This window comes from Canis lupus, chromosome 35, assembly GCF_003254725.2.
Source record: "Canis lupus dingo isolate Sandy chromosome 35, ASM325472v2, whole genome shotgun sequence".
Classification (NCBI taxonomy): domain Eukaryota; kingdom Metazoa; phylum Chordata; class Mammalia; order Carnivora; family Canidae; genus Canis; species Canis lupus.
This window is the reverse complement of record NC_064277.1, coordinates 22,301,222-22,325,992: the sequence shown is the minus strand read 5'-3', so window position 1 is coordinate 22,325,992 and position 24,771 is coordinate 22,301,222. Positions and strand designations below refer to the sequence as shown.

General features: G+C 41.0%; 1 long non-coding RNA gene across 1 annotated transcript in view; it reads left to right on the top strand.

The window, feature by feature from the left end:
* LOC112657261 (uncharacterized) overlaps positions 1-24,771 on the top strand; it is a 53,141-nt gene that overhangs the window by 19,174 nt on the left and 9,196 nt on the right. The window lies entirely within an intron of this gene.

Below are 24,771 nucleotides of genomic sequence, written 5' to 3'. Positions count from 1 at the left end.
TGGAGTGTGTAGTGCTAGCAGGGACAGGCTCTGTAAGAAGACATTTGTGAAGCACACAGATATAGCCACATCCTGTTTCTGTGGGAGAATAAAGGTAAAGACCAGACAGGAAGGGACCAGTAGAATGAGCGTTGGATGCCAGGCTGAGGAACTTTATCCTCGTTACCTGAGTCAGTGAAAAACAGGGATGAGATTGGCCAAAATGGAATTTACCAAGATTTTTCTTGTGAATTGGTCCAGGATAAATTGGGGTGGGAGGTCTGCTGGAATGAAGGAGGTTATGTGGACAGCTGCAACTCTCTACCATGCCCCCCACTACCTACCATCTTAGACTGTTCTCTCTAGATGCTCTTCTACCACAGATGAGACTAACAGAGCTCATGTTTTATTTTTGCTGGACCCATACTAAATAATTCATTAGTGTTTCCAAATGAGATTTATTTGTTTCATTTCTTTATGATAAATCGTTGAGGAGAAAATTGCTTTAATAGAAAACCCAGTTAAAACCCACTGCCAGTAGCTGCAGGGTCCCTTCAATGGAATATTAGCATTGTTGGCCTTTGACTCTCACCTAATGGATATTAACCACTGGCCCATGGACTCCAGCATTTGTGAAAAGTTAGTCTGGGACTGGAATGAGGTTCTGTGACAGGATGTTGCATCATGGGAAACGACACTGACCTGGGATGTTGAGACTAGTCTTCTGGTCCCTGGACTGGAGCATCCTCCTCTGAATAGTGAAAGGGTTAGCCTAGTGTAAATTGGTGCAGCATCCTTGGGGGAGGGGGCAGTTTGATCAAATCAGTTGAAGTTGAATCTGTGTATACATTATGATGCAAAAATTCAAATTCCTGATACCTATCCTAGAGAAAGACTTATACACATATGTATATGTGTATACATATACAAGGAGACATCCTATTTCTTTATTTTTTTTTAAGATTTATTTTATTATTTATTTTGAGAGAGACAGAAACAAAGAGAATGTGAGTAGAGGAAGAGCCCAGGGAGAGAATCTTCAAATAGACTTCCCACTGAATACAGGGCTCAGTCCCAGGACCCTGAGATCATGACCTGAGCTGAAACCAAGAGTTGGACACTTAACTGACTGAGCCATCAGGTGCCCCAAGACATACCATTTCCAAGCACCCTTCACACTCATGCTAAGAGAAGACAGCAAACTGTAGATAGTGCGCCAGGCAGACTCATGACTTACTATCTCTTGAACTCAAGCTTTTTCATCTGTAAAATGGAAATAATAATACATGGAGGGTTGTTTTGAGCTTCAGATGAAATAATGCCCATAAAGCACTTTGCACAGTGTCTGACCCCATACATTTTCAATGAACACTGTTTTTTGAAAACGTAGTTTTCATTTTAAATTAAATTTTAATTACATAAAAATATATTATCCCTGCAAAAATATTGTAATATTACAGAGAGGTCAAGGTGCCCTTGAAGGTATTCATCCTGCTTAATTTCATTCTTAGTCCCTTATTTCTCTATTGGGAGGTGATTACTCCTGCTGCTTGCGTCTGTGCGTGTGCATGTGTTTGTGTCTTTCCTGGTGTTTTGCTAGGCATTGATACATATACATATACTTTTTTTTTCTCTAGAAAACATATACAGTATTATTCTGCATCTCTCCCCCCCCCACTCAATATGTTTTCAAGATTTATCCAAATTAATAATAGGTTTGAATAACCTCATTAGTTTTAACTGGCAGAGTCCCATATTATGTGTGTCTCGTATTATTAAAAACCATTTCCCTATTGATGGATATTTGGGTTATTTCTGGATTTTTACTAGCACAAGCAGTGTTGTAACAAACACCTTTCTAGCTCACTTGTGCAAGTATTACAGAAGGGAAGCTATCAGGAATGGGATGTGTAGTATCGTGAAATACATAGACTTTTAGCTTCAGCTGGTTCTGTGCAATGATCAGCAAAGTGGCTATGCTGGTTTAAATAATAACCACAGCACACAAGACGGATCTTTTCCTTAGTTTCTTGTTAAACTTGTCATCACTTTAAAAATTTTTGATAATCTTGTGTGTGAAAAAGAAAAGGTATATCATTTACAGGTTTAATGCACTAATTACCAGCAGGTTTGAGTATCTTTTCATATGTTTATTGACCATTTATATTTCCTTTTTTGTTAGTTGCCTGGTATTATATGTTGTCCATTTTTCTACTGGCTTGTTTGACTTTTTCTTATTGGTAGGGAAAACTAATCCATTGTTCTGAGTGTTGCAAATATTTTATCCCAATTTCTGCTTATGTTTTGATTTGTTTATGGTGTCTTTTGATAAAGATAAGTGTTAAATTTTGATGTAGCTAAATGTGTCGTTGTTTTCATCATTTTTGCTTTTTTAAGCATCTTTTTTAAGTAGAACTTTCACTGCCATCAAAGTCACAGAGATATTCTCTACTATTTTTTTAGTACTTTTATAGATACATATTTTATATTTCTGTCTTTAATCCATGTGGAATCTCCATATGAATAAATTTTATTTTGTTTCAAAAGGAAGTCTGTTATTCTCAGTATCACTTGTTCACTAATCTACTCTTTCTTCATAGACTTAAAGTGTTACTTTTGTGAAATATTAAATTCCTACCTATACACAAATGTTTTAATTTTTGACTTTTTTCAAATAATCTATTCACTTTTACACTGCTACCATGTAATTACTATAATTTTTAAGTTTACTTATTTATTTATTCATGAGAGACACAGAGAGAGGGGGAGCAAGAACGAGACCGAGAGCGAGAGCAAGAGAGAGAGAGGCAGAGGTAGAAGCAGGCTCCATGCAGGGAGCCTGACGTGGGACTCAATCCCAGGTCTCCAGGATCAGGCCCTGGGCTGAAGGTGGTGCTAAACCACTGAGCCACCCGGGCTGCCCTATAATTTTTAATATGTCCTGACACTGCAAGCCTGGACCCAATTCTGCTCTTTTATAAAATTATCTTGGCCATTCTGGCCCATTTTTTCTTCCAAATGAATTCTAGAATCAAGTTGAATGTTATGTGAAGACACTCAACTGGACTTTTATTGAAACCATATTGAATCCATGGATTTTATTTGGGAGAAGTGATAACAAGTATGCCATCAATGAAGAAGACAAGGATTACTCTCTGATTTCTGGGGGAGCATCTTCTGGAGTTCCAAACGGGATGATCTGGGACAAAGATCATAGTGAGAGCAATGAGTCATCTTCTCTGTTTCTTCTTTCTCTCCTTAGTTGAGATCTTTTCCCTGAATAAAGTCTCCTTAGAATACAGTGCAGATGAGATCCAAGGAGACCATTGGTTAAGGAGATCACATGACACTCAGAAGTAGCTTTAATGTGCTATAGGTGATCCTTACACTCTGATGCAACACCTGCTCACACATTTCTTGAAGATCATTTGGGGCTTGGGAACCCAGGGTCCATTCCAAGATCTGACCTTATGAGTGAGATCAGCTGCCACATGAGGGCCCCTTTTAAAAGTCATAGGTCTCACATGAAAGTAGTGGCTGATCTAGTTACTATTGTTCGGTAATACATACAATGAAAAAAATGCTACTGTGAGTGGAATAATTTTTTAAAGGTTTTATTTATTTATTTATTAATGATAGGCACACAGAGAGAGAGAGAGAGAGAGAGGCAGAGACATAGGCAGAGGGAGAAGCAGGCTCCATGCAGGGAGCCCAATGCAGCACTCGATCCCAGGACTCGATCCCAGGACTCCAGGATCACGACCTGAGCTGAAGTCAGTCAGACACTTAACCGCTGAGCTACCCAGGCATCCCAGAGTAATTCTTTTTTTGTTTGTTTTTTTTTAATATTATTTATTTATTTACTCATTCATGAGAGACACACAGAGAGAGAGGCAGAGACACAGGCAGACAGAGAAACAGGCTCCAGCAGGGAGCCTGACGTGGGACTCGATCCTGGGTCTCCAGGATCACACTCCGGGCTGCAGGCGGCATTAAACCGCTGTACCACCAGGACTTCCCTGGAGTAATTCTTTTTAAAAAGGATTTATTGACTTATTTGAGAGAGAGAGAGAATCTGTTTTTTTTTTTTAAATTTTTATTTATTTATGATAGTCACACAGAGAGAGAGAGAGAGAGGCAGAGATATAGGCAGAGGGAGAAGCAGGCTCCATGCACCGGGAGTCCGATGTGGGATTCGATCCCGGGTCTCCAGGATCGCGCCCTGGGCCAAAGGCAGGCGCCAAACCGCTGTGCCACCCAGGGATCCCGAGAGAGAGAATCTGTACACGCATGAGTGGGGGGAGGGGCAGAGGGAGAGGGAGAGAGAGAGAGAGAATCTCAAGCAGACTCCCTGTTGAGTGTGGAGCCTGACAGTGGGGCTTAATCCCGTCACCCTGAGATCATGACCTGAGCCAAAATCAAGAGTTGGACGCCTGACTTAGCCACCCACGCGCCCTTGGTTGAAGTAATTCTCAAATGTGATTTGGTCATCTACAAAATAGGTGTGTATGGGTGAGACATGTTACTTTAGCTATAGATGGCGCTTGATGACCACAACAATTGGAGAACCCCTATTCTGGTATATAGCGAACTCCCCTTCTAGGGCATTCTGCAACCTTCTTAACTGGATTAACTCAAAGACCAAGGGCTATTGCATGTAATCTCATTTCTTGTCAGATCCTTCTGTGCTCCTGGAAGATTTCTAAACTAAAACCTATTCAAAATTCAAAATTCTTCAAGCCTGTAACTTGTAATATAGTCTTACAAGTTCACAAAGTGGTGCACTTTTTCCTCTCCTGTATCTAGGTGATAGGTACCCAGTATAATAAGAAAAACATATTAGCCTTCTAACAAAATAGACTAATCATCCACAGGTAAAGCAGCATTCATGTGTACAATGAACATTGCATGAAACAAGGATAATAATAGTCCCCATTTCTCAAGGTTATGGTGAAGAACAAGGGATCTGATGCATAAGAAGCCATTTGTAAATCTTGAAGCTTTATATAAATGCTGTTTTGCTCTTCAGCCCTTTAGAAAGTTACAAAAGAAACAACCATCTTGGTTCCTGCCTTTGAGGCATTTAAAAGCAGATCTAGGTGAGCAATTAAGGAGAAATTGCAAGGTAACTTGGAAGCAAGCTCCTGCCAATAACAGAGCTGCTGTACCAAGAGCCAGCTCTGCCACACAAAGGTGGAGCAACCCACTGTCCTGTCCCAGGAAAGGTAGGCTGCTTCTCATGGCAGCAGGGGCCTGCGGCTCCACCCTCCTTTCTCCCTCCTCTCCCTTTGAAAAGCCGTCCTTCCCCTGCAGATTTCCAGGCTGAGCTTCTCGGCTACTCAGGGCCTGTCTCTTTCTAATAGTTCCTTTGCCCCTGTGACTTCTCCTTCCTCCCACACGGCAATATTCAATCCATTCTGCTAGCAGTCCTGGGATTTGTGCTCTGTGGTACGCGTTGCTGATGAAAACAATGTCAAAAAGAACCCACAGCAGGCTTTCTGTCCTTGGCTCCAGGTAAGAGCCTTGTGTTTTCATCACTTCATTTATTATGCTCCCATTTTGAAATGCTGAGCACATGTACCCACTGTTCTTTCATCTGAAAAGGTCCGGGGCTGCTGGGAGGTATTCACAGGTAATTAATTTGTCAGGGTAGGAGAGGCAGGCTTGCCAAATACAGGCAAAAACCTCCAAATTCACACCTCATCTAGCAGTTGATTAGTTCTTCAAATGACCATGAATAATATAAAAATGGTGGGGGTGGGGAGTGGTAGGGAAGATAGACCTACAAATGGATGAGGCTTTAATGCAAAGCTTGATGCATTCATACTTTTTGCTTCTTTACTGGCAATAGTTCCCCCTTGTAAATGAATTCCTGTGGCTACCACGTCAATCTCCTAGGTAAAGAAGTGTGCTGATTGCCTCATGTGGTTCTTGTGTAGGCAAAAGGAAAGGTTTGCTTTCTACTTTTTTTCCTTTCCTTTTCCTTTCCTTTTCTTTTAATCTTTTTTCTTTCCATGCTTTTCTGTGCCTTCTTCCTTCTTTCTTCCTTCTTTCAAAGAAATCCATGCGTTAAACTGGCTCTAAATTAAAGATACCATGAACAAATGTTCCAAACTTAATATTGGGAGACATGGTCTGATGACAAGAGAGAATATTTGCTACCAGCTGAAAAACCAGTCTATGTTATGGCCACTGTACTTACAGATTAGAGAAGTCTCTGCAGGTAGATTGATTGTCCCTTTAGGAGTTTGGACGATTGACAGTCTGGAAGTAACAAGAGTGTAATGTTTGTGAACCTTGTGAGTAAAGCTGCCTGAGAAACTCGACACATGATAGCCATCTAATATCTTCTAGTTTCCTTCATCCTTTGTAAGTCACCAGTGATTTGAACAATAAGTAACAGAGTGATTAAATTTTATAAAGTTTCTAATGACTTGTTCTGTAAGCAGTTTTTAATATCTGGAAATGCAAAGGGAATATAGTGTCTCAGTGACTATATTTCCAGTATACCTTGTTTCACGAACTAAATGTGCCTGGGAAGTTGTATAGTTAATGTTTGGAAATCACGTTGTATTCATATGCATTAGGAATATTCTTCTGTTAACAATATCCTAGAGGGATCTTTCTTTGGGGATGGAAAGGAAAACATGAGTTTGGTAAATTTTGATTTTTTTTTTTTAATTTTTTTTTATTTATGGTAGTCACAGAGAGAGAGAGAGAGGCAGAGACACAGGCAGAGGGAGAAGCAGGCTCCATGCACCAGGAGCCCGACGTGGGATTCGATCCCGGGTCTCCAGGATCGCGCCCTGGGCCAAAGGCAGGCGCTAAACCGCTGCGCCACCCAGGGATCCCAAATTTTGATTTTTTTATCTTACTTATGGTTTTCTTGGTTATTCAGTTCAACTAGCTTTAAATGAGAATCTGTTATGTTCTAGGTATTGCTTTGGCACACTCACAGAATATAATCTTACAGAATTCTTTCAAGAACCACCTTAGTTGTGTACATAAGGGCCAAGTGTCTAATAACTTGCTCAGGACCCATGGAGTTAGCAAGTGACATAATCAAGATTTGAATCCAGGACTCCTGCACTGTTATCTTGCCCAGCCACTATTTATAAGGTCTGATATTACTACCTTTTCTCTTACTCTGAACAACCTGGGACTTTGAAGACAATGTCATTTTAGGAAAGTTTCTAAAAAAAAAAAAAAAGGAAAGTTTCTAAACTTCTCAGAGTTTTGGTCAACTCACCTGTAAAATGAGGATAGTATCTGCCTCAAGCATAAGGATTGGAGAAAATAAAGTACCAGCCACATCAAAGGTCCTTAAGTGTTAGCTACTATTACTGTCCTGAGTGGTAGTGGTAGCACTTACACAGATGTTTGCCTGTCAGCCTTGACTATGGAACCCAAGGGAATGGGGACACATCTTGTTCACCCAGGGGACATTTCTGTGGGGCAAGTAGAATATGCTACCAGGGGTTTATTATGTTGTGTCATAGAATCATAGGAAATGTAATAGGTTTTCAAATTCATTAAAAACCCCTTAGATTTCCTAGTCACTTTCCATCCATCCACAGAACCAAGAAGATGCCTTTCATCATGTTTACCAGGCTCTAAGGAAAAGGTTTATTGACCTTTGGTCTGTACCCTGGGTTCACGTTCTGACTCTGCTTCCCTGCAGGTGTTATGAGCTCACCTGCTGTTTCCACCTTGGAGTTTCTCATTGCAGGTCCTCTCCATGGAAATGTCACACTCACTCTCAATTCATCTTTGGATCACATTTCTCACTTATAGTTAGATTAAACTAGATTCTTGATTATTTTTCCAATTTGTTATTTAGGGCACTTATAAATGTTTGCCTCTTCTGAAAACAGAAGCACTTTTTGTAACCTGTATTCTGGTATTCCAGATAGTAATAAGTCTAATCAGAAACACCATACAGCTGCTTTCCACACCAGGGCAGTAGGAGAATTACATGCAAATCTTGAACACTGAAGAAGAGGGCCGAAGGTGGAGCTAACCTGGTGAGTGCCTTACTTACAGATCCCTGGGGGTGGGGTGTGTTTTGGAATCTTCTTTTCCAGGACAATGGCTAATATGGTGCCTAATGGGATGCCTGTTACAGAGGAGTTGCTCAATAAATACTCCCTGAGGGGAGCAGATCAGCTATCCCAAACCAGGAAAGACGAGTTATTGGATTTAAGTAGCTCTCAGATGCCGCTGGACCCCATCACCCAAACCCTGATATAGGGGATTGCTCCTTAAACTGCAATGCCCTCGACTTCCCTGCCTTCTCTTCTTTTTGAATTCCATTTGGTCAAGTGTCACCTGCTCTCTGAAGCTTTCACTGGTTTCCCCAGATAGAATTAATTCCATCTTGCTCTTTTGTTTTCTTTTAAAAACCGTTTGACCCCAGGACTCTCCTATAGCGATAACCATGCACCAGGCACTCTGAACTGCAGCTCTGATTTGGCTTTGGGCAGACCTGGTCTCAAGTCCTAACATCAAGAATTACCAGCTATAGATTCACAAGCCACTTCTCCAAATCTTGACTTCTTGAGTATAGTGAGGATAATAACACTTAACTCATAAGGTTAACAGAAGAATTTGAACATCATCCCTGTAGACATGTATTTCCATCACACCCAAACCATCAAAATCAGAAATTTGGTTTCTGTTTACTTCTGTAGCACCTACTTCAGTACTAGGCATTTAAGAGAGTCTCAATAGTTTTTGTATTTGTGTGTGTGAAAAATATAAATGGATGGATGTGGTGGTAATAATTGTTATATAATAATTAAATAGTACCCATCATATGTCTGGCATAGTTCTAAATGCTTTGCAAATATTAACGCATTAACCACATAACAATAGCAATAATGGGTGTCATGAACTAGACTATTATCTCTTCCCTGAATGCAGAGCTAAAATGGTAGGAATGGGGTGTGTGTGTGTGTGTGTGTGTGTGTGTGTGTGTAAGAGAGAATGAATGGGAGAGAGGGAAGGAGGATGAAGATTTATTATTTCAGAGATTAAGTCTCAACCCACATTACTAAGGAAAGTTTCTGTGGACCCCTTTTATTACTTTTTTTCTTTTGCCTTTAGTGTTTTCTGACCCTGCTCCCTGAGGGTGCTTAGCACAGTTTATCCCTCCTATGTCCTTCCATTGATGCCCTGACTGATGACTGGTGATAAACAGCTTGATAAACAAATTAAAGTCACAGTAGTCATAGCTGATTGTGGCACAATTCACCAATGTCTTTTATAGATTGCATGCACGTTAGAATGAGTTGCCAGTGATTAAGTCTAAAACAAGGAATAATATGGGAGTGTTTTCCAGAAAGATTCTCAACATTTCTAATAGTGAAGGGAATTGAAGAACTTAAAGCAGGAATAGAAGCAGGAAAGTATGTGTTCAGTGGGTATTGATCGTGAAGCTTAATGAAGGAAGTTCAAGAAAGAAGAACAGAAACAAGAGTGGAAGACAGCGTTGTGCCTCAGGTGTGAGGCCCTGAAGTAGACGATAGAGTTCTATTTCTGTGGCTGAGCCCTGGATTACTGTTAGCCATGGTAATTACAGAGGAGCTTCTTAATGCTTCAGAAGAGTGGTTGAAGATCTGTGAATATTGCTACTTGTACAGTAATATCTGAAAATGTTCTATTTAATTCTTTTTTGAGCTTATTCTGTATTGAACAGTCATGGCATGCAATGCTTCTGAGGTGAGGGTTCTGATAATCAGCATTTTTTTTTGAAATGACAATGCACTATATATTGTATGAGCTAAGAATCAATTAGACCATAAGCCTGGATTTGATTTGAAGGGTTCAGTGTAACTTTTAGCCATTATCAAATGAAACAGCCACAGCCCTTGAAAGATTAAAGACAGTGTGGCAAACTTTTGGCATAGGTAGTAAATTTGCATTGGTCTTTCCAAAGGATTCACTAAAATCTCCGAACAGGCAGCATGGCATGAGAGGAAAAGCTACGTACCATCTAGAATGCCAAGCTCTGAATGCACCTGAAATGCAGCCTTGCACACATCACCTAATTTGTATTTCAATTTTACATGTCTGAAAAATCAAGAATATAACACTAAAGACTCCTTTTTTACCCTCCAATTTAATATTCCTATTCATTTCTTCGAATTCTGCGAAACTGTAAAATCCGCCCCCCCTCAAAGTTCTTATTTCAAAAGAAAAAGATCTTGCTATGGTTGACAATGGAATGCATTTTCTAGGGTATAAAAGATAGTTTCTACATTGAGCAGGGTGACAAGAGCATAGCTGACTATCCCCCAAACCCCAGGGGACTCTACAGTGTGAAAGAGTAATTCATCTTCTACAAAAGTACTTGTCTAATGCCTATGGAACTGCCCCAAAGTGTCTCCTTCTTGCTTATTACTCACATTTCATCAATTCCAGTGTGCTTTAATGCTGTTGGTTTTTTAAAAAAATCTTTTCCAAAAGTTGTCAAAGGAAGATTTTTACAAAACTATGCCATAACATTTACCTCACGATCATAAAACCTTACCAATTGTGTGATGCATCGTGATTTCAGAGCATAGTTTGTGAAAGAATGTATGTCTTAGGAATGATGAAATAGGGTGTTTCTTTATTCTGTTCTTTTTCTTTTTCTTTGTATCTTCTCATACACTACACCTATTTCTTCTCTCTCTTCAGGGACCCTAATATGAACTGAACATTTTTATAATGTGGAGTTAAATTCTCTACCCTTATTTTTTTTAAGATTATTTATTTGACAGAGAAAGAGAAAGTGTACATATGTGCACCCATAAGTAGGAGGAGGGGCAGAGGGAGTGAGGAGGGGGAGGGGTAGTGGGGAGGTGGAGGGGTAGAGGGAGATGGTAAAACACGCTCCCTGCTGAGCAGGGAGCCTGATGCAGGACTCTAGTCCAGGACCCTGAGATCAGGACCTGAGCTACCCAGTGCCCTCCTTGCCCTTGTTTTAAAAGCACTGGAGTTGAATGCCTCCCCCCTTTTTCCCCTAAAACACTTACAAATTCAAAAAACTTTTAAGTGTGTGTGTGTGTGTGTGTGTGTGTGTGTGATACTGTCTATGAGCTCTTCAAGTTTTCTGAAGGTTAGTATAATTCAGTAGCAGAAATATTCAACTCATCTTTACAGGATAAAAATATGTGTGTTTTTTGGAGAATGCATATGCAGTATTTGGTCACAGGTTGCTGGAATGTTTTGGAAAATTTACAGCAGTTAGCTGGTCGGGTATATTGTATGGACTTTGAGGTCTGGTTTGGCAGTTCCTGCACAGGATCCCAGGTACACCAATACTCTGACCAGGGAATTGTCACTGAAAGCAGTGTCAGTTTCCCAGTGCTGTCGTAACAAACTGGGTGGCTTCAAATAATTTCTCACAGTTCTGGAGACCTGAAATCAAGTTATAAGCAGCATAGGTGCGTCTGGAAGCTCAGGGTGAGAAACTATCCCATGGCTCTGTCCTAGCTTCTGGTGGTTTGCAAGCAGTCCCTCGTGCTTCTTGGTTTTTAGATGTGTCACCAAAATTTCTGTCCCCATTTTCATATTCTTCTTTTCTGCTGTGTGTCCTGGATTTCCTCCTTTCTCTTATGAAGACACCAGTTGTTGGATTTAGGAGCCATTCTAATCTAGGATGACCTCATACAACTAACTGTCTGCAGAGGTCCTATTTCCTTTTTTTTTTTTTTTTTTAAAGATTTTATTTATTTATTTGGGAGAAAGAAAACGTGAGCACAAGCAGAAGGGAAAGGGCAGAGGGAGAAGCAGGCTTCCTGCTGAGTAGGGAGCCCACTGCACTCAATCCCAGGACCTTGAGATCATGGCCTGAGCCAAGGCAGATGCTTAACTGAGCCACCCAGGCGCCCCTGCAAAGGTCCTATTTCCAAATAAAATTACATGCTGAGGTTCTGGGTGGACATGAAATTTGGGGAGATGCTCTTCAACCCTGTACAATGCAAAAGTGTAAGAAGTATACCAGGAAGAAGGGATGGCCACCCACAGCTAGACCAGCTCTCTTGAACCTGGAGAATAAGACCTGCTTTAACATGGGTTGATCTGGGCACACATAACAATGAATATTTTTATAGTCCTTTGGATGCTACAGATGTTATTCGCATACCTTTAATTACTCAATGATTGAATATCAAAAGGAGTAACAATGAGGGGTGAATGAGAGGCAAGGAAGCCTGCTGTCCATGTGGCATCTTAGGAGGATGCTTGGAGGTTCAAACAACCAGCTGCCTGTGGCATAGCTGACATATCTCTGTGTTGACTTGCCTTCTTCCCTGACTTACCTTCCTGCTCCTGGAATCCCACTTGATAAATTTCTTAGACACATGTCTCTCAGGGTGGCTCTGCTTTCTGCGGGAACTGAGGCTAAGATAGAGCTATTGAAAGCAGTTGCTTTCTGGCTTTCCTTGACAAAAGTGTGCCCCTAGTAAATGTGTCTCATTTGAAAATTTTTGGCTTGAGGCTGGATGACTGAGGTGGTTCAAGTGAGGCCCCATTAGTGAACTACAGATCCAAAGTGACCTGTTAAGCTTCATTTTATTTCATGACTAGACTCCATTTTGTTCTATGACTTCCATGCAGTCATCCTGAGAATATGTACCTACTTTATAAAGGAGATGAATAACTTTCATTCACTCTAGGCTGCATGAATGGGCCTCGCTTTCCATCCCTCCATGCTCCACAGTATGGCTTTCACCCCACTGCTCACTGTGAATATATTCTTTCTTTCTTTCTTCCTTTCTTTCTTTTTTCCTTCCTTCCTTTCTTTTTTTTAAGATTTTATTTATTTATTCATGAGGGATGCAGAGAGAGAAAGGAGCAGAGACACAGGCAGAGGGAGAAGCAGGCTCCACATATGGAGCCTGATGTGGGACTCGATCCCGGGTCTCTAGGATCATGCCCTGAGCCAAAGGCAGGCGCCAAACCACTGAGCCACGCAGGTATCCCACATTCTTTCTTTTTTGAGAGAGAGCACAAGAGAAAGAGATAGAGAGCAAGCATGAGTGGAGGACGGAGGGAGATGGAAAAGCAGGCTCTCCCCTGAGCAGGCAGCCTGATGCAGGACTTGATCCCAATATCCTGGGATCATGACCTGAGCCAAAGGCATATGCTTAATCCACTGAGCAGTGACCCAGGCACCTTGTGAATATATTCTTACTCCCTTCTTCATCCCAGACATCCAATATCATAGTTTCTTAGGGTTGCATGTCATAAATGTTTTTTAAAATTGTCCTATCTTCCCTCTCCACAGCCCACAGCCCAGCCATTTCTCCCTGAACCATCACAACCTACATCCTACTTGGTTTTATCATTTACATTCCCTTCCTTTCTACTACATTCTCTGTACCCACTACCTACTGTAATGTTTCAAAATGGACTGCTTTGTGTCTCCTCCTTATCTTAAAAACAAACACGAAAACAAAAAACAAAATTGGAAAACAAAGAACTCACTATTGGTTCCCATTACTTACAGGATTAAATCCAAATGCCTAGGTTTCTTTGATCATACTCCTCATGTCATGTTTCCCTCAACATCCTCTGCCCATCTCTTCAACGTCATGACCCCAACTCTTGTCATACACTACAAATTTCCCACTTGGCTCATAAATGCCAAGTCTTATTCTATTCGCCTTTCTTTCTGCCCATAATGTCTATCTTTTTCTTTCTCCTATGTATTCTTGAGATGTGACGTAAACAACATTGCAGATTTAATTGCTCTGCTTTGTGTGTTCCCACACCTTTTTTTTTTTTTTTTTGGTGGTTGTTATTATATTGAAAATCTTCACCTTCTTCCCTACTCTTCCATATTAGAATTTCATATTAGAGATTCTTGTGAGTAGGACCTGGGTTTTGTCATCATTATATCCCCATCAACAGTTGTCTTGTTTAGATACTGAGAAAAAAAATTTTTTTTCCCCAGAAGACTGGAAGGATGAGGAAATTTATCATCCCACCCAGAAAAACAATGTTGGTGAAGCACCAGCATGGCTTTGCACCCCATGGGAAGGAAAATCTAGGGTTAGCATGTCAGATTGTATTTTCTGCCATGCTCATAACTACTGGTATATAAGAGAGTTTAGAAGGAAATCTTGGAATAAATCATCCAAATTGGGGTGCACGGGTGGCTCAGTTGGTTAAGTGTCTGCCTTCATCCCACGTCATGTCCAGGGTCCTGGGATCAAACCCCATGTCGGGCTCCCTGCTCAGTGGGGAGTTGGCTTCTTTGTTGGCCCCTACACCCTCTCATGCTCTCTCTCTCTCTGTCTCTCTCTCTCTCAAATAAATAAGTAAAATCTCTTAAAAATCATCCACATCTTATTTGGTAAGAATCTGCTGAATTGCAGGCTAGATCCCAAGGAGAGATGATGCTTTCCTGGTTAAGCAGAGTAATAATATTCTACATCTCTTGTTTCTTGCTCCTGGATAGCCAGTGCCTGCTAAATGATTGAATCTGCAGCTTAGAAGCATCAAACATTTTCTGTGTAGCTTGGAGGTTGCAGTTCACAATTATCTAGTCTGGACGCCACTGAGAAGTGATAATTAGGTGCTAAATGTTAACTGGATTACAGCTGGGATCGCTCCCACCGGCCATTTAACACCTCATCAGGGGTCGAGCCTTAAATATTGTTTTCTACTTAATCTTCCTGTGCAGCTGCCTCTTTCTGACCTTTCTGCAACAGTCTATATTTTATCTTTCTGTCCAATTTTGGGACAGCCACATCTGTTCACCTATTTTATATCAGTATCCTTAGCACATAAGTAGAAATCTGTGATTCTTCAAAGAGGGTAGGAGGAGCCAAGAGCCTTGGAGTGTCTCTGAATTTTTCCCAGAAAGAGAATTTACTGGAATCACAATGGCAACCATATATTGCTGACTTCCTATGCACAAGATAGCCCATAAAGTCTGTACAAGGATTATTTGGTTTATGAATTGTTATGTATTCTTACCATCCCCATGCCACAAATGTGGAAACTAGAGTGATAGGAAGTTTGGATGGACTCTGAGCCCTTGTTCTTAAGCATTGTGCTGTGTAGGGGCTCCAAATTATTTTATCCCGGGCACGTCCATTTCCTCATTTGGCACCAAGCATGCATAGAGACACTGTTCCTCTTTAGTGCTTCAGGTGTGAGGGGTGTATGTACTCAACCCCCATGAGCATATATCAGAGTGTCTGAAGTGTTAAAACAAAAAAAGTGTCTAATGAGTCTGAGAAGGACTGTTTATGTGAAGCCAATGAGGGAAATTTCCCAGGCAAAAATATACGGTTGTAACAAAGACTTACAGACCAATGGGATTAAGTTCCATGTGAGCTGATTTAGAGAAGATGGGAAAGCCACAGATAGAGAGGTTTGAGAGTATTTTTACTCTCAAAAATATTTATTTATTCATCAGTGTCTCAGATCACTTTAAATGTCACTAAAAGCAAAAGGATATGTGATTTTATTTCTATATTCATTATATAAAACATTTCAAGACATTACTCATACAGTGGCTGTAGATTTTTTTCTCATGGTGTTTTCTTTTTTATTCTATTACATTGGTATTTTGTAAATAATTTGCATTCACTTTGGCTTTTGATTGTGGATTTTCTGTTAGAGAAACTCTACATGACTCAAAGCATTCTTATTTTGTAGTAGCAAATCTAGCAGTTCTAATAGTAATTTTGAGTTTCCAACTTATATTTTGTTCTGAAACTTATTTACCAATATTTATTGTGTCAACAAAATAGATTTTTATTATTGTACCCTTTTTTTAAACTGTAGGGAAGGAAAAATATTTCCTCAGCTCTTCCAAGGTCTTATAGCTGGTGTGATCATTAAATTGACATCCAAGACAGATCAACAGGAGAAAAAAAATTAATTTCTTACATATGGGCACCCCAAAGAAATGAGACTCAAGGGCTAGTCAGTTTATAAGGGGTCTGGGGCTTCACAGAAAAGATGGGAAGATGAGAAGAGCAAATGTTCGATAAACAAATGTTTGCCATTCCAATGGGAGACAGCAGGACACAGAGAAGACTTTAAACATATAGGCCCTGCCGAGCTCCTCCCAGCTGATGGCAACTGTCCCAAACTCTCTGTAGTTGTCTCTAGTGATAGCTGTCTTCCTGGGCCAGGTCCTCTGTCTAAATTCTTAGAGGTAGTTGAGAGCAAAGTTAAAATCTCTTCCTGAGTTTATGGGCCTTGATTGTCTTCAGCTCACAATAATCCACATGCCAAAGTGGCGCATTCCCCTCAGAACCAAATCCACTGAGAATATGCATATTGGGTAAGTTGTTTGGTTGGCTGTATATTTTTTCTAAATATTCCTGTGAAATTGTACTTTCAAAAAGGTAATTTCAGCCCTCACTGGCTTACTTGCCATTCAAGATACTTTCTCTGGTACAATTTGTTATTCTGAGGTTTTCTCTAGGTGGTTGTTTTTACACTTCTTCTTCAGCATGTATTTTCTTAGTGTTAACCATATATCTGGCTTGATCTTGGGACAAACTCACTTAGCATTTTAATCTGGATCTTGCTTAATCCTTGTCACTCAGCTGATATAGACTGCACATTTACAATGCTAGTTTAATCATTCTGGAAACATTTGGTCATGAATAAAAGAACTCAGCAGCTGTTCCAGCTTGCAGACAGGATGAGACCCTTCTTTATAGAGCTGTTCTGGGGGCTACTGTACATTCAAGTGACCTTGATTCCTTGCTTAAGAGAGAGACAAATATAAAATCAGACATTTTATTAAAATACTGTGTATATGCTGAGCCTCACTAATCAGCCCCAGGAAACTTTTGGGGTCTTGTAGGGTCATTTTATCTTTCTGTCTTTTCCTCATCCCTCAAAAAGAAGCAATTTGTACTTGCTAAGTGCTTGACAAACAAAATGGCAGGGATGGAAGAACATAAAAATTGTATCACATTTTTTTTTCTGTGATGCAGACTTATTTGTTCATTACAAATGAACCCTGTTAATGCTGTATTTTCTGTGGTTCAGCGGTAAATAGTTGGACTAAATAAATTAAACAACCTGTGGACTCCTGCCAGTCCCTTCTTTGTGTAGGAATCTTCTTCATTATCAGAGATATTGTTGCCTTGCACCCTGGTCCTTCTCCCCAGCTCAGTCTCTAAGTATTGCAAAGATGCTTTGAGAATCTGTTTATTATTCTCTGTGTCTATCAGGATAGGCTAAATTGTGGGGAAAAATAACCCCACAATCTCAGTGGCTTCAAACCTCAGTTTATCTTGCTCCTAAAACATGTTTATTGCAGGTTGTCTGGGGGCTTTGTCTCTCTCAGGGACTCACTGAGGGAAGCTCCATCTCAACTATCAAGGCAGGAGAAAGGGGATGTGGCAAATGGAGGTCTGGACTATAGACCTTTTGCCCAGATGTGACATCATCACTGCCCACTCACGTTTTATCAACAGCAAGTTTCATTCCATTTCTACCTATGTCTACAAGAAGAAGCCAAATTTCTTGATCAGCAGTGCTAATGACTACCACATCCCTGGGCTACACAATCCTGTGGAGTTCCAGGCTATAGTTGGCTTGCTGTGATCCTTCCTTACATTCTTCCGAGGTTCAGCTGAAGACATACACCCAGAGATGGCTATAAGATTTGTGGGGTTCAGTGTGAAATGAAAATATGTGGCCACTTATTCAAAAATTATTAAGAGTTCCAAGAGAGTAGCACCTGAAGTCCTAAGTGTGGAGCTCTGTGCAAAAATGCAGTTCACAGGTCCATAAAGCTGGACCTGAATACAACCCAGGAAGAGATGTGGGAAGACAGTCCTCTAGGAGAAGCCATTGGAGGATGCTAAATTAAATGTGTGTGCTTGCCCAGGAAGGCCACATACAGTACAGCAGATTGTCTGCCTGTCTCACAGGAGGTGCTGTCAGAATAAGTAAGACAATGTAAGGGAAGGATTTTTCCTTTGTGAATCCCTACAGGGTGGTGACCTCTAAATTCAAGGCATAATCATTTTCCAACAGTGGTTTAATAACATCAGTTACACTCCTGTGACTGAACTGTCTCACTCTTGTAATTTCCTTAGAGGAGGAAGGTTGGGAACATCCTTCCCCACCCTGACTTTCTCTGGGGGAGGAAATATGGTAGCCTGCCAATAAGCATTAGAAATTATTTCCTTGGGCAGCCCGGGTGGCTCAGTGGCTTAGCGACATCTTCAGTCCTGGGTGTGGTCCTGGAGACCCGGGATCGAGTCCCACGTCAGGCTCCCTGCATGGAATGAAGCCTGCTTCTCCCTCTGCCTGTGTCTGTGCCTCTCTCTCTCTGTGTGTGTCTCTCATGAATAAATAAATATAATTAAAAATTATTTCCTTTTGCCTGTGTCCATTTCAGCAAAGCTAAGCCAGAAGAACAGGTTTATTTAGGAGATGGACAAGAGGACTATTAACTGGAACTTCTCATTGAGATGAGCTCCAGTCTATCATGTCCCCCCTAAAACAACCCTAGGGAGTCTGCCTGGCTTGGGTTGATCTTTGAGATTTGGAGATTTTATTTTGATTGTTTTAAAATATAAGAAGGCAAATTGGCTATTTAATCTTTTGGATTAAACTCTTTATGGAGTCATCTACTTGTGTAAAAGGTGTGAGGGGCAATTTGTATAGCTCTATGCCTGATAGGAATGCTATGGGTGCTATTGATGCCCTGCCCTGTCTAAACCATGCACCTGCCATGGGGAGTGGCTGCCCAGGGCTTGCCACCTGTCTCCTCTGCCTCTCCTGTGGAACTGCTCATGGCTAATGAATGACTCACTGATAGGTGGGTACAAAAGACCAGACCCCTTGCTTCAAGGTGAGGACGACTTTGTGGTGTGATTTATGTTGTAGAATCCTCTGTGGACCAGGTTGAGGCTGCCATTGATCTGAGACCATATCCCTGCTCAATCTATTCCTTTCGGTAGCCTGGTATTCTCTCTCTCTCTCTCTCTCTCTCTCTCTCCCCTTTTCAGGATTTTCTTGAGGAGCACCTCTCAATAAACCCTGGTCTCAGGATCTGCTTCTAGGGAATCCCACATAAGAAACTATATCTGTCCTATTGAGAGATTGATCTTGAATAGTTGTCACTGAGTCAGAATTTAAATGCAAGGACAGAGACTATGGGTGCATTCTTTTCCTAGTGACAAGGGCCTGGTGTTGGCAATATTAGAGAAATTGCCTCTCTTTTTCTTTTCCTGGTCTGTAGATGGCTAAACAAGCAGCAGATGAAAGACGAAGATCTGTGTTAATGTCACTGTTAATGTCACTGATGAGGGCTGCTCCTATATGGCAGCCATCCTACTAGCAGTGCTTCTTCTGACCTGGGTCTCAGGGGAGCTGTTGTACCACATCCTACTTCTCTTGTCCCTACTCTGCAGCTCCTAGTTAACCACTTACTGATGGTATGACAGTAGTCATAGCTAGCAGGCACACTGACTGAGTGCTTTCTACAGGTCAGCACCTTAAATCACGAAAATCACTCCATGGGGTAGGTCCAAGGTGGTAGAGCTGATAGGGGACAGAGCCTATTACCAGCTTGGCTCTAGGTTCCATCTCCTTACTCCTTTGTTCTACTGCCTCACAGGTAGGAATAGAGAATTATTCTCACCTACTTTATAGGGTTGCAAGATAAAATGAGATATTGTGAATTAAACCCGAAGTATAGGGGAACCCTGGGTGGCTCAGCAGTTTAGCGCCACCTTCAGCCCAGGGCCTGATCCTGGGGACCCAGGATCGAGTCCCATGTTGGGACTCCCTGCATGGAGCCTGCTTCTCCCTCTGCCTGTGTCTCTGCCTCTCTGTGTGTGTGTGTGTGTGTGTGTCTGTCATGAATAAATAAATAAAATCTTAAAAAAAAACCCCAAGTATAATAATAGTTACTATTATATAATAAATATTATTTTGTGGAACAGTTTGCAGAGATACCAATATTTGAGAGCTGGAATAAGAATAATCTTAGTGAATTCCTTTTGAAATACAAACATTCTTTGGAGTCCAATTCCTTGCCTCACTGACCTCTGCTCCTTCCTATCCCAAGGGACAGACCCTAGAGACAGTTGCAGTTTCTTTTAGCATCTCATCCCAGCAAGTTGATGGTAACAAGTACAGAGTTGTCACCATGCTCCAGGTGGTTCTGGCACCACTTTGTAGTATTTATTGCCATTTATGGTCTTGGAGTAACATAAGGAAAGATGCAGGCTACTCTGTTTAGAATTGACTTGGATATTATTATTTTCAGGCAGAAGAAAGAGGCACACAGGAAATAGACAATGCAATCACTAATCTTAAAACTGAGTTGGCAGATTGAGAAAACATTACAAGACAGGGTTATTCACCTGGGTGGTATCTTTGGCTTTCATAGTGAGTCATCCTCATCCATCGCAGGTGAGTCACCTGTGCCCAGACTTGCACTGAGCATCTATAATTTGGTTGAGCGTGGAGATTTTTTGACACTTGTCATAGTAGATAATAGACTTGCCATTTATACCACATACAGTGACAGTTCATTGAATTTCAGATGAATGGATTAGCAGCTAGATAGGGCTCTATTAATTGGCCCTGAAAGTCATGGAAAGGTGGGAGAAATTTACTTTCTGGGACCTGGGTAACAATGACGTCATATCAACAAATGATAGCCAAGGCATGCATGAGGACATGGGAGTATACCTTCTTGGCTTAATTATTAATGGATACAAATTAACTCAAGTGAGAAATAGCTGGGCAGTGGACTAATTTTAAAGTATCATGCTGTCTGAAGTTTACATTCTCTTCTGGAATATATACATTGTATAGCAGGCTGGGAGTGAGGAAGGGTTGTTAAGGTAGTAGGGTGGTGGTAGTGCCAGAAGGGTGAAATTGTGTGTAGTACTTTCTGGGATTTGGCTCTTCACTGTGAATTAGTTAAAACACAGGTTAATAAAAGCTTAAAGCGTTCAAAACCCACAGATACCAGTTTAACGTCTTCCTGTTCTATTGTCATAATCAGAAGACCTGGTTTTTGATCACATGACAAGGAAGAGCGTGTGGCTAGAGCAGTTGAAAATGATCACTGGAGTTAGGGAAAAAATCAAATCAGGTGTTTCTTATAGTTTGCTGGTGGGACTCTGTTCATTGCTCACTCTTGGAGAGGAGACTGTTAGGTAAAAGGATTAAAAAGGCATCACTTAGGGATTGGGCCAGTGACTTGTTGAAAATTTTGTTAGATCCTTAGATTTTGTTTTTATTTGCTTGTTGGCTTTGTTTCACTGCATATGCCTGAGCAAGTCATGGCTAATTTGCTTTGACTATCTGGAAATACTCTTTTGTTGGTAGTTTGAAAGAATTAGTTAATCTGTTAAGGTACCCAGTACAAAGGATAAGTAATAGAACAGATATGATTTCTCTCAGTGCAAGTTGGAATGCTAGTGGGGAGGCATTATGAGTAGGAGTTAAAAGCATAGACTTTGTAATAAAGTGGTTAAGATGTATTGGAATTCATCCTCTACTCTGTGGCCTTGGAAATATTATTCTCTATCTTCTATTTTCAGTTTCTTAATCTGTAAAATGGGGATTATCTTCAGGGTTTTGTTAAAGGATTAATTTTGACAACATATACAGTGCCACCTGGTGTATGTTTACAATGTAGGTATTCACTGAACAGTAGGCATTAGGGTATATGATGACTGCTGTGGTGTTAGCAAGAACTCTCATGTCTGTTAATCACTGGGTCCATATAAGGCATGTTTCCATCTCATCCCTATCTTTGAGCTGAAAATTCCAGTAAAGATAGGTGTTAGGGTCCATCACGCTCTTTACAACTTCCCTACAGTCTCAAGATCCCCTTTACTGTGATGGTGAGCCCTCCCTGGCCTGAGAGGGAGGCTTCTGTAATGAATGATGATCTGGCTCGTTATCCTGGGCTCTTTCCTTTCTAAAATGGCATGATTATTTAGAATGTTTTTCAAATTTCTAGTAATCATAGCTAATATGTATTTATCTCTTACTGTGTACCAGGCATGATGGTAAGCCGTGAACAGTCCTTTTCTCAGCTGAAATCTTCCTCATAGCTTCACCGTATAAAACAGGTAGACACAGAGCCATGTGATTGAAACCAGTAGGTATGCCTTGGGGACCGGTTTGCCGGAGAACTGTTGTTACCTACCCTCTCTGTTCTCCCTCATGACATCTCCCGCATGACCTCCCCCTCTTGACAACCTCTCCTTGGAACTCTTGCACCTGATGGTATGGTAGTCAATTAGAAAACAAGTCCAGTGAAAAGTAATAATATAGCCTTTGTTCACTTACTGCGATAGTGAAAGCAAGAGGCCAAAAGAGACAGTGCTGGTTCCTCCACTGTCCCATTTTTTCCCCATGGAATGACACTGGGCATGGATCAGATGGATCAGCACAGATGAGGGCAGGGGAGCCCCCAAATGAAAGCCCCCTGCCATCTGATGGGCCTGGGGTCTAGGGGAATGGAGAGCAGCCCTCCTTGCCCCAACACACACTACGAGGCTTCTAAATGGACATGCTTAGGCTGGGCATGCAAATACGTATATGAGCAGGGCTGGTGGGTGAGAGGGCACAGTCCTTGACAGCCACTCCCCCTGGGGACTGTGGTGGACTAGCCTTGCACCAAGTCTCATGTTGGGAGGGCAGCTTTCTCAAGCCAGGCAGAGCCTGTGTTTGCATCAGGAAGATCACATGTAGGACTCTGACATAGAGCAGTGCTCCTCAGGACCCGTAGAACACAGTTTGAAAACTACTATAATACTTGATAGAATATAGGACTGCTTTGTGAAGGAAAGATGTAGTCATTTGGGTTTTAGGGGGAATGGAGTTTAATATATTCTGTGTTAACATATAGTTTATATTTATCCCTGATTGGCTCAGTGAACTCACTTTAACAGACCAGTTGATCATGCTTTTGGAGGCATGCTCTTTATCTTGCTAATGGAAACCAAGTTGGTTTTCTACTTCCTAGAAAATATTTTTGACTTTCACTGTCTCAACTTTTGTGACTCTTCTATGAGGAGGACTAAATGAGAACTCTCAATTCTAGCATAAAATGTTAGAGCTTAAAAATATGAAAGCCTTTGTACATAAGATGCCAGTCATTGTTTAGAGTTAATTTCAAGGTTGCTCAGTAATTAGGAGCAGAGGACAAGTCTTGCCAAATAGTGATGCTTTGCCTCTCAAATCAGATTTGAAATAATTACATAATTATTCAGCATTTACATGGTATTTTTTTGAATAAAATGCATCCCAATCATTTTTATTAGTGATGAGCATGTACCTTGTGGGATTTCAGTGCACTTGTGTTGGTTGATGAGTGAATTGCTCTATGTAAAAGAAAACAAAACAACCTTAGGATATAATATTCCATTTCCAATTTTGAGATGCAACTTAGATTTAAGTTGAATATCTTGACTTTATAATTCATTTGCATAAAACAGTCAATGGATTCAAACGAGCCTTTGCTGATTTGTTTGCATGTTTCAGAAATAAATTTGGTGTATTGTTTAAAGCAGGTTGTCAATTTTTTCCAGGACAATTGAAGTCAAAATTTTACATGCATAAATGCCTAAATAGGGTTTTTTAATTTAGTGGAAGCATGTCTAAGAAGCTGTCAGTCTAATTTTTTTTGATAGTGTGCCCTTGGGTCCCCACTTTTCTGTGTTTTTGATGGGTATCCAACTTGTAGTTTTCTTTCCTTCCACACCAAACGATTCTCCAATGCCAGCTGGGTATCCTACAATTCAACTCAATTCTGACCCTGTCTACTGGAGATAGCTTCAGGACCCACAGGTTAAGGGCTCAGTCTTACCAGACTCCCTTCCCCCACTGCAAGCACTAATCATAAATCTAGGTTAGTACCTATTCTTTTGACCCACTACTTATAGATTGGATGTTCCAACAACCTTCTCCTTGGGTTCCATTAATTTGCTAGAGTGGCTCATAGAACTTGGAGAAACATTTCACTTATAGGATTACTAGTTTATTGGGGCCCCTGGGTGGCTCAGTCAGTTAAGCACCTGCCTTCATCTCAGGTATGATCTCGCAGTCCTGAGATTGAGCCCTGCATTGGGCTCCCTGCTCCGTGGAAAGTATACTTCTTCATCTCCCTCTGTCACTCCCCCTGCTTGTGCGCTCTCTGTCAGGTAAATAAATAAAATCTTAAAAAAAAAAAAAAGATTACTAGTTTATTATAAAAGGAAGTGACCCAGGAACAGCCAGATAGAAGATATGCATAGGGCAAGATGTGGGGAAAGGACATAGAGCTTCCATGACCTCTCTGAGTGCCCACTCTTCCCCAAATCTCTATGTGTTCACCAGCCTGGAAATGCTCCAAACCCTGTCCTTTCGGATTTTTGTGGAAGCTTCCTTATATTGTCATGATTGATTAAATCATTGGTCATTGGTGGGCACCTGAGTGGCTCAGTTGGTTAAGCATCTGCCTTCTCAGGCCATGATCCTAGTGTCCTGGGTTTGAGCCCCACATCAGGCTTCCTGCTCAGCTGGGAGTCTGCTTTTCTTTCTCCCTCTGCTCCTCCCTGCCCTGCTTGGACTTTCTCTTTCAAATAAATACAATCTTAAAAAAAAAAACATTGGCCATTGGTGATTGACTTAACCTGCAGCTCCTCTCCCCTCCTTGGAGGTTGAGGTACAAAGTTGAGACTGAAATTTCCATCCTTTAATCACATGGTTAGGCCCCCTGGCAACCAGCCCTCATCCTTAGGCCACCTAAGGGCTTTCCAGCTGTCATATCATCAGAATAACAAAAAACACCTTAATGTTCTC